The 13395-nt window shown below is 37.2% G+C and overlaps 1 long non-coding RNA gene across 1 annotated transcript; it reads right to left on the bottom strand.

The window, feature by feature from the left end:
• Positions 1 to 9: 9 nt before the first annotated feature.
• On the bottom strand, positions 10 to 2306 carry LOC132978650 (uncharacterized). Its single transcript, XR_009673970.1, has 3 exons — positions 2192 to 2306; positions 1279 to 1775; positions 10 to 255 (listed from the first exon to the last, which is right to left on the bottom strand). It is a non-coding gene; the product is annotated as an uncharacterized LOC132978650 (long non-coding RNA).
• Between the last annotated feature and the right edge of the window lie 11089 nt (positions 2307 to 13395).

Genomic DNA, 13395 nt, shown 5'->3' with positions numbered 1-13395 from the left:
CTGTAGGAGATCAAACATGATTCATATGATAATGAGAGGACAGATATCTTTATACTGTTTTAATAATGTTTCATGATTAAGTATCAAATACAGTTGTTTATAATGTGAGAGTGTGTGTGTGTGTGTGTGTGTATGTGTGTGTGTGTGTGTGTGTGTGTGTGTGTGTGTGTGTGTGTGTGTTTGCATCCATAAAGGAAGATACAAAATAATCATACTCACTGGAGTAGATGACTCCTCAGGTTTTATTGGTTGAACCTGAGTATAAAACAACAAGACAATTATTGTGATTTACAGTAAAATACTGTATTGTGGGGAAATTTGACTGCAATAATGACCGTACTAAGCAAAGCACATTAAGATCTTAATTCATGTTCAACAACTGCCTAACTTACTATCAATGAGCAGTCATTAGGAGGTATTGAGGGCAAACTCTTAGTATGCTACGAATTAGCATGCTAATAAAAACTAGTAAATGGTGAATATTGTGACATTAATCTGAAGAGTTACCAAATTATTAAGAAGTTATTTGATTAAACTTTTGACCTCTTCTATCCTTTTTAAACTCTACACAATTCAATGTCCAGTTATAAAAATATAAACACAGAACAAAAGTCAACTTTACAAAGCATGAACACAAGATCCAAATCCAAGAATGAAAAGCTAAAGAAAACACACTTTTCCACACCGACTGCTTCAATGAAAGTTATGTCATGGACTTCCCCTCCGACATGACAAAATGTCGCCAAGAAAAATATGACTCCAATCTAATTCACCGAGCCCAACAAACACGCTGCCCTCATTAAATATGTTACCGGACGTTGTGATATGTTGTGAGGACGTGTTATATAAAAGATCGATAAAGTATATTACCACAGCTATCGTCGTTAACTCTATGCTAATGCTAATTATTATTAGCTAATGCTGCTTCCCCGGTAAGTTTACATACGTTCATTCACACAGTTCAATAACACCTATAATCTTACCATTTCTTCAGCTGAACAGGAACAATGCAGAGTCGTTTAGTCGTTTACTAAACAGGCCTTTGGCTTTTTAACTTCAAGAAATTTAAAAATAACTGTACCCACGAGAATTTTACCGTAACAAGTGTGGCTTCCTGTCCCCCTCTAAAGGATGATCTCATTGGAATAGGACAGCCTCCGTAAATGTGGCGCATGCGCTACGCTGCAAATTTCTTCTTTGTCTTAGGGTGGATATTTCTCACAACTTTGGTTCTTTTAAAGCTCCACAATCATTTCCCACAATCAGATTTCAGCTTACCTTAGATGTTGAGCTGTACGTTTTATAAAACACATAATCTTCTGTGGTTTCAAAGGGATTGGAGATACATGGTCATGAAGAAAATGTGGCCACAAATCCAGACGTTGTTGAATGTTCCCATGACAGAAGTGACTGGGAAACACTTTCATTGTGTCTTCATCTTGATGTTTGATGTAACTTTGTGTCTTCGTCTCATCCATGATATTTAAAGTCTTTTTTCACTTTTTTTGTGATCCCATCTGCTTCACTTCACTTCAGCCGAGCTGCTTTAACTGCAGTCCTGGTTTTAAAGATTTCTGATCATTTGTGTTCACACCAGTTTGTTTCATAAGTTTGATTCCTCGTTGTATGATCATCATTCAGTGTCCACTTCCTCCTTTGAAGACCAGAAAATAAAGATGGTTTTTGTGGGAGAGTGAGTCAGTGAAAGCCCCCCAGAACACACTTGAAACTGCAAGAGTATCCATATTTGTAGTCCGTTCAGTTTGCTCCTTTCTCTGTAAGAAATAAAGAGAACATGATTTAGAAAAAGAGAGATTGATTGATTAGAAATGTCCACCTGCTGAGAGATTTATTTGAAGTGAAGTAGTCAGTAGATGTGCTGTCCACAGATGGGTCAGCTGGTTGAACCATGCAAATCATGCAAATGATCCTGACAGGTGTATCTGTATTTGTATAAGTTTTATTCCCCTCTGATGTACGTCCAGTATTGAATCTCTTTCTATCTCACTGCATGAAAAGTGGGATTTCTGACAGTAACTGTCACAGGTAAAAATCACGATAAAATCTGAATCTGAATCAGCTCATTCTCTCTATTTTTCCTGCCATTAAAACATTTAAATATTAATCAGTTAAATTATCCTGACAGTGGTTTAGAAAACAGACTTTGAATTGAAAAATGAAGATCATTTACCTCGTTCAAAAATCCCAGAGTCCTCGTCATGTTTACCGACGTTCCTTCAGGTGGTTAATGTCTTGCTGAGAGAAATCACATTGATAAAGATGTGCTGTTGACAGATTCGTTAGGGTGTTCCAACTGGTTGAACAACAAACGAACAAATCAGAGTTTTGTGACTCCACCCTGTAATCTTGCTTTATTCTCCATGAAACAGTCTGATGGCAGTTAAGAGAAAAGATTTCCTGTAACCTTCAGTTTCTGCACCTCGAGGTGATCAACCTGTGACTAAACGGTGTCTGTTGGATCACATCCAGGGTGTGTAGTGGGTGTACAGGGTTTCTCAGGATGGTCTTTGGTTTTGAGAGCACTCTTGCCTCTGTGACCTGCTGAAGGGTTTCAGTCCCTATGATGGAGCTGGCCTTCCTAATTAGCTTGTTTCTGTTTTAGTCTGCTGTGTGGGCTCCCTCTCTCCCAGCACACCACAGAACAAGACACGAGCAACATCAGTCTGATAAAAGGTTCACACAAAAGGACTCTTTATTAGTCATAGTAAACAGATCCCAGCACCCTTACAATACTGCTGTGTGTTTATTTTAAAGACAAGAATCAACTCGTCTGTGTGGTTTGATGAGTTGTCTGTCAAGTTCTCTACTTAAATGATCCTGACAGTATGGGACAATGAGAGGCAGTTCTATGGCAGGTCTTTGGTGTAGCATATGGGCATAATGTACTTTATTCTTTCTGTTTTCACTCACAGTCTCAAAAGGTGAAACTTGAATTCCTCTCATAGTGATTCACATCTTCATGACACCCATACCGAGCATACCAGCTGTTTAATCTGATCTCTGGTGTCATGCTGAAGTAATCCACTGTCTCTGTCTGTCTAACCTTCAGAGGAACAGGGTTTGATGGTGACAAATATTTATGATGGCTATTTCAGTAAGTTAGGTAACGGAAACAAAATGGTGAAATATCATTTAGTGAATGAAACTTGTTGAAGCCCAAGGACACATCAGACATGTTGTTGCAGGAGCTGGGGATCGAACCTGAATGACGACTCTACCAACTACACCACAGCCGCCCCACTCTGTGGTTGAGAGACATGCTTCTTAAACACACACGCCTTAAACACACACATACTCCAACAGGACCGGTGGACATGCGCTAGAGCTGATGGAGGATCGGAGCCTTACTCATGGGCACCTCGCCTGACTAGAATGAATTTTAAATGATTTTAATGTATGCAGCGCGTTCGCACCCTTAGTCTTTGAATTAAATGTTAATGTCAAGTTTATAAATATCAAACATGATTGATATTTACAATTCCAGATTGGGGAGGCTCCAACTTGATCAGTCAAATAATCATGTTGACACCACACACTTATTTGGACAAAGCCTTGAATCTGGCCACGGCTCCCTCGACAGTTGTTTCAATCAGGAGAGACTCAATTAAGAGTGAACGATGATTTAGCAATTTAGGAAAAATCTAAATATTCAATGTCTTTGATGCTTAGACTCCGTCAACTCATTAGCCAATGGGGACGCATTCCTCAAAAAGCCCACCCACTCGAGAGGTTTGTACCCGAAAGGTGACATTGAGAGCAAAAGTCTGATCAGTGAGAAAGAGGGAACTGTAAACAAAAGGACTGATGTGAAGAAAAGTAAAAGGCTGACTATTTACACGATTACACCAATATTTTAATTGCAAGTAATTTTTTTTTGCTTCAGTGAGATTATATATCTCTCAAAGTCTTATATTTGTTTGCAATTTAAGAAGTTTTGTTTGATTTTTTTTTGACACAAATATGATTCCATAGTGGTGTGGCTTTGTATGTAGACAACAACTTTAATTACAAGGTGGTGGAAAAAATGTCAACAGTGATAGATAACCTGCTGGAATGTGTTACAATTGAAATAGCCCATCAATGGAGAGAAAGAAAAATGTTATTGTCAGTTGCATATACAGAACACCAGGTTCTAAAATAGACACATTTAGGTACTGGATGGAGAAAATGTTTACACAAACAAGCCAAAAAGTGATGTTTATTTGTGGTGACTTCAACATTGATCTACTAAATCCAAGTAATCACAAAATGACAGAAGAATTTATCAGCACTGTGTATAAACCTCTATCCAAAAATAACCAGACCTAGTCGAATTACTAACCATTGTGCAACTTCAATCCACAACATATTTACAAATGAAATAGGATAACAATACAATGAGTGGAATACTAATAAATTATATAAGTGACCACCTGCTAGTTTTTGCGGTTTATGACAGCAACTACAGAAAAGGTAAAGAGGCAAATAAACCACACCACAAACGGCTCAGGACAGAGAAGTCCATGGATGCATTAAAACATGACTTACTCAGATATGACTGGGGTGGAGTACTTAAAGAAAATAACACTGATAAAGCATACGACGAATTTTTAAGAATATTTAAATTATTATATGATAAAAATGTTCCAATCAAACAATATAGCAGAAAAGATAACTATAAAGATAATCAACGGATGTGGGATTACGAAATACTTGTAAAAAGAAAAATATACCATATAAAGAACTCATAAAACGTAGAACTAAGGAGGCAGAAAATAAATATAAGAAATATAAAAATAAGTTAACTAATATTATGGGAACCGTGAAGAAGGAAGATTAAAGTAAATTATCAGACAATAATGAAAATAATATAAAAGGAATATGGAATATACTTAATGGCGTTATCAGGAATAACTCTAGACGCTCAATATTTTATTGAAAATGATGACAAAATTAGTAATATGGTTGATGTGGTGAACAAGTTTAATAGATTTTTTGTAAGTGTTGGACCTAACTTAGCTGAAGAAATTCCTGAGCAAAAATAAAGATGAATATATAAATATTTTTAATATCGATAGCAATCCTAGCTCAATGTTTCTCAAAGCAACAGATGAAAACTGTAAATTAATGCAAAAATAAAACATCCACTGATTGTTACTGAATTGATATGAAAATAATAAAACTGGTGATAAATGGGATTTCCAAACCATTAACTCACATATTTAACTTATCGTTTCAAACTGGACAATTTCCAAATCAAATGAAAGTAGCAAAGGTCATACTGTACAGTTGTACAAGACTGGACACAAACACCAATTAACAAATAACAGACCTGTTTCGCCTCTCCCACGATTCTCAAAAATTATAGAAAAACTTTTCATTAGCAGACTGGAAACATCCGAGAGTCAGTATGGATTCAGAAAAAAATCAGTCAACATCCCTACAAAAGCTCTAGCAGAACTCATTGAAGCATTAACTAATTCCCTGGACAATAAGAAACTTGCAGTTGATGTATTTATTGACCTACAAAAAGCATTTGACAAACTCAATCATGCGATATTAATCAATAAACTAAAGATATGGGATGATGTGCAGTATCACAGTGGGTCAGAAGCTATTTAAAAAAAAAATAGAAAGCAATTTGTGAATGCGGTAGAGTTTGACTCTGATTGTATGGGCATTTCGTGTGGTGTCCCCCAGGGGTCAGTGTTGGGCCCAATATTATTCATCATGTACATCAGGGCTTTTCAAGTATATTGTTCAGGGGGCCAAATTTACCCGGGGGCAAGACAAGCAAGCCCACCACAGCAGCCGTTTTTTCTTTTCATCAACAACACAAGCTTGTGATAGGCTGCGAGCACAGGACCAAAAGATGTCCTATTAAACGGGAGCGCTGAGCTGTTTTTAACACTTTACTGTGGCAACAATGACAGGCGTTCACAAGTTTTACCCCTGTTCATGAATGTATTTTTTAATTGTAAATAGAAATGATCGGCGGGCCAGTCTGATCTCAACCACATTAGGCCAGTTTTAATAGGCCTAATGTACATCAATGACTTGTGTAAAATAACAGATGCACTTAAGCTTATATTATTCGCTGATGATACAAACATTCTTGCTACATGGGAGAATTTACAGCAACTTTTGGAAGTGATCAACTCAGTACTCAACAAAATAAAAAAATGGTTTGATTACAACAAATTATCATTAAATCTGAACAAGACCAAATTCATGGTATTTGGAAACAATAAGACAAACAGTGAAATACAAGTGTGCATTGAAAGAGTACATGAAACAAAATCTCTTGGTGTGATCATCGATGACAAAATTTGTTGGAAACCTCACATTAAACATGTCCATAACTAAATAATTATCTAGAAGCATTTCAGTCCAGGCAAAAGCAAAACAATCCTGAATCTTAAATCACTTCATATTCTTTACTTCTCACTCTGTTTACCAAATCTTAACAACTGTTCAGAAATCTGGGGAAATACCTATAAAAGCTATCTACAACCACTTAATATATTAAAAAAAGAGCCATCAGAATAGTACACAATGTTGGATTTCACAACCACACCAACCCATTATTCTTACAGTCCAAATTATTAAAATTTATGAATGTAGTCCAACTAAAAACTGCACAGATAGTGTTTAAAGTGTGGAATAATCTTCTTCCTCGCAACATTCAGGAATTGTTTTGAGACAGACAGGGGGTTATGAATTAAGGGGGCTTTTCAACTTTAGGACACGTAGTACATGCACTACACATAAAAGTCTTAGTTTGTTTATTTCTTCAGTGAAGACCTGAAGCTGGCTAGTAATGTCATACAATTCAAAAATAAATGTAAATACATAGCCTAGTTTTTATAAATGTAGCCCTGGGTAATTTAAATGATTGTAAATATATAAAAAAGGGATTTGTTGTTCATTAAGAGGTTCAAATAAAGTTATTGTGAATAAATGTGTTTTGATGTTATCTTGGTTATTTTAATGTGAACCTTATACTGCCTCTTTAAAAAGTTTGTCTGCAGTGTACCTGGCTAACATGTGTTGTTTACAGGGTACAACCTACTATGTTTCATTTTAATGTATGTGATTCGTTGTTAATAGCTCATGTAATTTTTCCTGTTTGGTGATTGGCGGTGGGGCGGGAGTTAGCGGGGAGAGTAAACAGTGAAGAAAAGAGACGAGAGAGAGAAGTCAGCGGCAGCGTGAAGCAGAATTAAAAGACTGAAAAGGGAGCACTGTCCAGTTCGGTCAGTTAACAGTTTCTTAGTATTTCATCTCGAGTGGAGGTGAAGTAAGGACTTTGGTAGTGGACTTGGTTGATGTGAGTGTGAGCTGCAGCGGCTAGCTGAGCTCCTACATGATGAGGGAAGAAGAAGGTTTTTCCTACTCCGATGGTCCTTCACAGTCAGCCATTAATCAGCTCCGAGGTGTGTGAGACTGCTGCTGTTTGAAGTTTGTAAGACTTTTGTTGAGAGTAAGAGCAGCGGCTAGCTGTACTCTGATACCACTGAGTGAGAAACAAGATTTCCGTCGCTGAGGGTCCGCCACGTTCAGACTGCCCGCCACCCGCTCGTCATCAGCCCGCCCGCAACTCGTCATCAGCCCGTCAGTGTATCCCACCAGCTTCAAGGGGCATTTCTGGGATTCTAGTGACTTGTACTCTGCTATTGTGAGCATTCACCTGCTATTCCTGCACGGTCAACGTGAACCAGCTTCAACTGTATTCGGCCGCAATTTTACACCCTCGACCAGACCTGCAACATGGGTTTGTTTACTGCGGTCAAGTGAGTCGTCTTTTGCAAAACCACAGTCAAGCCAGCCGCCACTTGAAAAGTGATGCGCGTCTATACATAGAATTACGATATGGGTGCTTGGAGCAAGGCAAGGGTTTCAGAATCTGAGAAATACGGCCGCGTATTTTGACAACTTGTTATTAAATAAGCAGTGTAAAATTATGTAAAAATTAATTATAGAAATTGTAATACTTCTCTACATTTTAAGATGCTTTTACTGAAAAGTTTTTGAGAAAGATTAAGTTTCATTCTGCTCAAATTGCATTGAGACGCTTTGATATTTTAGTGTTTTTGATTTTTTTATTTTGAAAAATCTATGAAAGGTGACAGCTCTTTCAATGGATTCGTGTTCCTCATGTCCCTGGCTGTCATCCTGAGAATTTTCAGCAGATTTTACTATACAGTTTGTGAGAAAAATTAAGGTAAATTCTGCTCAAGTTTTGATTCAACTCAAATATTTAATACAAAATAATAAAAATACAACCTGATAAATGACACATCACAAAATTAACACCAAAAACCAAGCAACAAAACAAAACAAATTATTTTTAAAACTGCCACCATGGGGAATTATGCTATGTTATGTTATGCATTAGTTATGCTAATTGTCTCTCATGTATGGATTCCTTTTTTTGCACAAATTGCAATCCCACTCCGCAGTGTTACCATCTGCTGGCACTCTGCGTGGAACCACCTTGAACAGCTGTCACACTGAATCTGTAAAAGTACAAAAGGTTAACCTTTACTTCCAAAAAAGAAAAGAAAAAAATGCATTTTACCTCAACAGAAAGGTTTATCTATGGTTTAACCCTCATGCATCACTATGGATATTTTTGTCCATTTGGTCAAATGTTTCCTCTTCATCTGACCATCATTTTGTCTGTGTTACTGCATATGGCACACATTTTTCTAAGAAAGTCTCTCTCTTGACACATTTTGGAATGCAATTTTTTCTTTAATAGATCAATAGAACACTGTGAAACATTTTTACTACCCTCTTAAGTCATTAAGCCAGGAATTTAACCCTTTAAATGTCATTTTGATTACATGATTCTGCCATTTAAAGGGTTAAATTCCTGATGATTATTCAAGCTGCTAATAATTCTCAAGATGACAGCCAGGGAAATGAGGAACAAGAATCCATTGAAAGATCTTTGTCACCTGTCATAGATCTTTCAAAATAAAATAATCAAAGTCACTAAAATATCAAAGCGTCTCAATAAAATTTGAGCAGAATTTACCTTTAATTATTTAAAAAACTATACAGTAAAATCTGCTGATAATTCTCAGGATGACAGCCGGAGACATGATGAACAAGAATCATTTGAAAGATCTTTGTCACCTGTCATAGATTTTTAAAAATAAAATATTGAATATGACCAAAATATCAAAGCTCTCATTGACATTAGAGCACAATTAAAGTTGAATTATCTCAAAAACTTTTCAGAAAAAACAATTTAAAATGTAAAGGGCTATTATGATTGTTGTAATTAAATTTTTATTTTATTTTATTTTATTTTCACATTCAATAAGAAGTTTTCGAAATACGCGTTGCATTCCTCGTTTTTGGTCGCTCCAAGCACCCGTACCGTAAGTCCTTGTATAAACGTGCATCATTTTTCGAGCGGCGGCTGGCTTGACCGGGGTTTTGCAAAAGACAACTCACTTGACCGCAGTGGTTTGTTTTATTGAATGTTTGGAGGGCTTGTGATAGAGACAGTGAGTGTGTGTGTGAGAGTGGGCCCACAAGTATATTTCTAGTACTTCATAAAAGTGTTATTAAGAACTCTTTTTGGTGTTTAATATTAATAGAGGTATTTTATGGTACAATGAGTTTGCGGTGAATAAAAACAAAGTTAAGGAACAATACATTTAATTCAGTGATCTGAGTTAGTTCTTGGGAATCGGAGGGTCGCCGGTTCAAGTCCCGGCACGGACCAAGTCCGGAAGTTGGTCTGGTAGCTGGAGAGGTGCCAGTCCACTTCCTGAGCCCTGCCGAGGTGTTTATATTCTCAGTAAGACCACAAAAAGGAGGTGCATGCTAATCATTTCACTTTGGAATTAAAGGTGTACTGTCACCAAGTTTAAAAAGTCTCTAAATTCATAAATAGAGGGTTAACTAACATACAAAAGGGAATTAAATTTACAAATCTAGGGTTCTGCCTATTGAAAAGGGTACAGAAAGCACTACATGAGGTACAGGGATGAGGAAGGGTAATCACAATCACTGGTGTGATTGTGATTATTAATTTACTCTTTGGTTTAGTTTATTAGTTTGCAGGTTTTGTATTCATACTATTGGTGGTGGTACACTGTACATAGTTCGATTCTGGTGAATTTGTGATGGGAATATGCATTATTGGTGTAATTATTAGATAATGGCATACAAGTAATAATTTTATATATTATATACTACTGTATAATTAATACCTATTTATTTGAATTAAAAGGGGTAGGATTAGATACGTTTTAACTTCTTCCTACTCCTTTTCGGGCATTTAAGAGCAAATGAAGGATGTAGAATTTTCTTATGTTGTGTATTTATTACAGCATTTCTTCCTTGTGTGTTTTGTTTTTTTACATGTTTGAAATAAAACAAATCAAATACAATTATTTAGCACACTATCGATGTCACTGGTATTCGAAACAGAAAGGTGTTTGTATCCATATATTTCATACATATGTTTTATGAACTTTATGAGGCTTATGAGCATCTAAACAGTATAGGCGTACAAACCCTCAACATAAGTTTTAAAGAGACCATGACTACAATAATCTTATTTTCCTAAAAATGTTTCTGTATACACCCATATATAAACACTTAAACACACGCGCACACACACACACACACACACACACACACTTAAACAAACACACTATTCTGATTTTCATTTGCATAGCTCAGCATTGTCATTTATGTAAACCTCACCTCGTGTGAGGGGCTGGAGGGGGGCTTTCCCACATGATACTGCCAATCTACGACAATTCCTGGCAGTTTCAGACAGTTTAGTGGGTTGACTGTAAATTCCTGTTTATTTCAAATGCCTCTGCAATTACCTGTGACAGTTACTGTCAGAAATCCCACTTTTCATGCAGTGAGATAGAAAGAGATCCAATACTGGACATACATCAGAGGGGAATAAAACTTATACAAATACAGATGCACCTGTCAGGATCATTTGCATGATTTGCATGGTTCAACCAGCTGACCCATCTGTGGACAGCACATCTACTGACTACTTCACTTCAAATAAATCTCTCAGCAGGTGGACATTTCTAATCAATCAGTCTCTCTTTTTCTAAATCATGTTCTCTTTATTTCTTACAGAGAAAGGAGCAAACTGAACGGACTACAAATATGGATACTCTTGCAGTTTCAAGTGTGTTCAAAGGATTTTCTAAGTGGACACTGAATGATGATCGTACAACGAGGAATCAAACTCACATAAAATCCCAGGTAAGCTGACATCTGTTCGTGTTGTATAGCAGTTTTGGGGGAAAGATCATGTGGGAAAGGACTGGGGAGCTTTAAAAGAACCAATGATGCTGTTGTTAGAAATATCCACCCTTACAGCTAATTCACACATACTCCGTCACCGCCACGGTTTTGCTCCGTCGGGCGGCGCACACCCATTCACACTGGATCCGTTTCTGGAATGTCAGGGCAGCGGAGCGCACCCATGATCAGCTGTACACACATCACAGGAGAACTACAAGATCCTGCGGGAATAAAGAGAAAAACGTGCAAACAACATGTTGCGTTGTCTTTCTGAGGACGATTTGGTGTTCATTCGGTGCCGGTTTTGACATAATGTTGATAAAGTGATGAACTAGCAGATGCGCCACATTTACGGAGGCTGTCCTATTCCAATGAGATCATCCTTTAGAGGTGGACAGGAAGCCACACTTGTTAGGGTAAAGTTCTAGTGGGTACAGTTAGTCTAGATTTCTTGACGTTTAAAAGCCAACAAAACGGCCTGTTTAGTAAACGACTAAACGACTCTGCATTGTTCCTGTTCAGCTGAAGAAATGGTAAGATTATAGGTGTTATTGAACTGTGTGAATGAATGTATGTAAACTTAACGGGGAAGCAGCATTAGCATAGAGTTGACGACGATAGCTGTGCTAATATATTTTATCGATATTTTATATAACACGTCCTCACAAAGGGAGCTGCTTCATCTTGTTTGTTGGGTTTAGATTGGAGTCATTTTTTCTTGCCGATCGGACATTTTGTATTATAAGATGTCGGAGGGGCTCTCCATGTTGCTCATCAGGCAGAACACAGTAACGTTAGAACTTTCAGTGAGGCAGCCAGTGTGGAAAAAGTGTGTATTCTTTTACTTTTAATTCTTGGATTTGGAGCTTTAGTTCATTAGTGTGAGAGCTGGCAGATCGTATCATGCTGCAACCTATGGTCAATTCAGAAGACACTCTATATTTTTCATAATGTGCATAATCAATTGACTACTGTAACTCATCAAGTCTTTACCCATATTATGCCAAAATTAGTGCAGACATTGGTCAGACAGTCGACACCCCACATATCAAACTTCTTAAAGAACGGTTAAACGATAAGCCTGTAAGGACAGTAAACGTTTTACTGTAATCAGTACTGTAGGCAAAACATTTTTTATTTCGCTTAATGTTTGATCAAACTTCACCAAATTTGTCAACAGCTCTCGGGAAGGCATCATGATATTTTATGATTTTTTTCAGAATTTTAAGAGTTTTCAGGGGTGGTTCTAGACCACTTTTACTGAGGGGGGCAAACTGGGGCCAGTTGTTTTGTCAGAGGGGAACATTAAACATTAAAAATGAACAAAGCTAATTGCTTTAATATATGCCAAATAAATGCGCACATCATTAAATAACCACAACATAAAATACCATGATTTATATTTGTTTCAGTAACAGAATTAAATATAGATTGTGAGTCAAATACTGTGTGTGTTATGAGGGGGGCTCTTCCTTTTGGAGGGGTGGCCACAGGGGGGCCCAAGCTCAGTTTTACAGGGGCACTGGACCCTGTTGTAAAAATAACTTGTTAATAATTTGGTAACTCTTCAGATTAATGTCACAATATTCACCATTTACTAGTTTTTATTAGCATGCTAATTCGTAGCATACTAAGAGTTTGCCCTCAATACCTCCTAATGACTGCTCATTGATAGTAAGTTAGGCAGTTTTTGAACATGAATTAAGATCTTAATGTGCTTTGCTTAGTATGGTCCCTGGGGGACAATACAGTATTTTACTGTAAATCACAATTATTGTCTTCCTGTTTTATACTCAGGTTCAACCGATACAGGCGATGATCCTGAGGCTGATGATCCTTGGAGGCGATCCCGTAGTCTATCCCGAGGAGGATCCTGAGGACGATCTTAGAGGCGATCTTGGAAGCGATCCTGGAGATGATCCCGTGGGCGATCTCGAGGAGGATCCTGAGAGAGATCCTCAGGGAGATGATGATATATGATGATGATGAATAATGAGGGTGATTACGCTTATTATTATTATTTTTTTTTTTAAACAATATTTGTACTCCAATTTTTATATTATTCACATACTACTGAACTACAATAAACAAATC

Source organism: Labrus mixtus, chromosome 8 (assembly GCF_963584025.1).
Source record: "Labrus mixtus chromosome 8, fLabMix1.1, whole genome shotgun sequence".
NCBI lineage: Eukaryota > Metazoa > Chordata > Actinopteri > Labriformes > Labridae > Labrus > Labrus mixtus.
The sequence above is the reverse complement of the archived record's forward strand: the minus strand, read 5'-3'. Positions and strand labels throughout refer to the sequence as shown.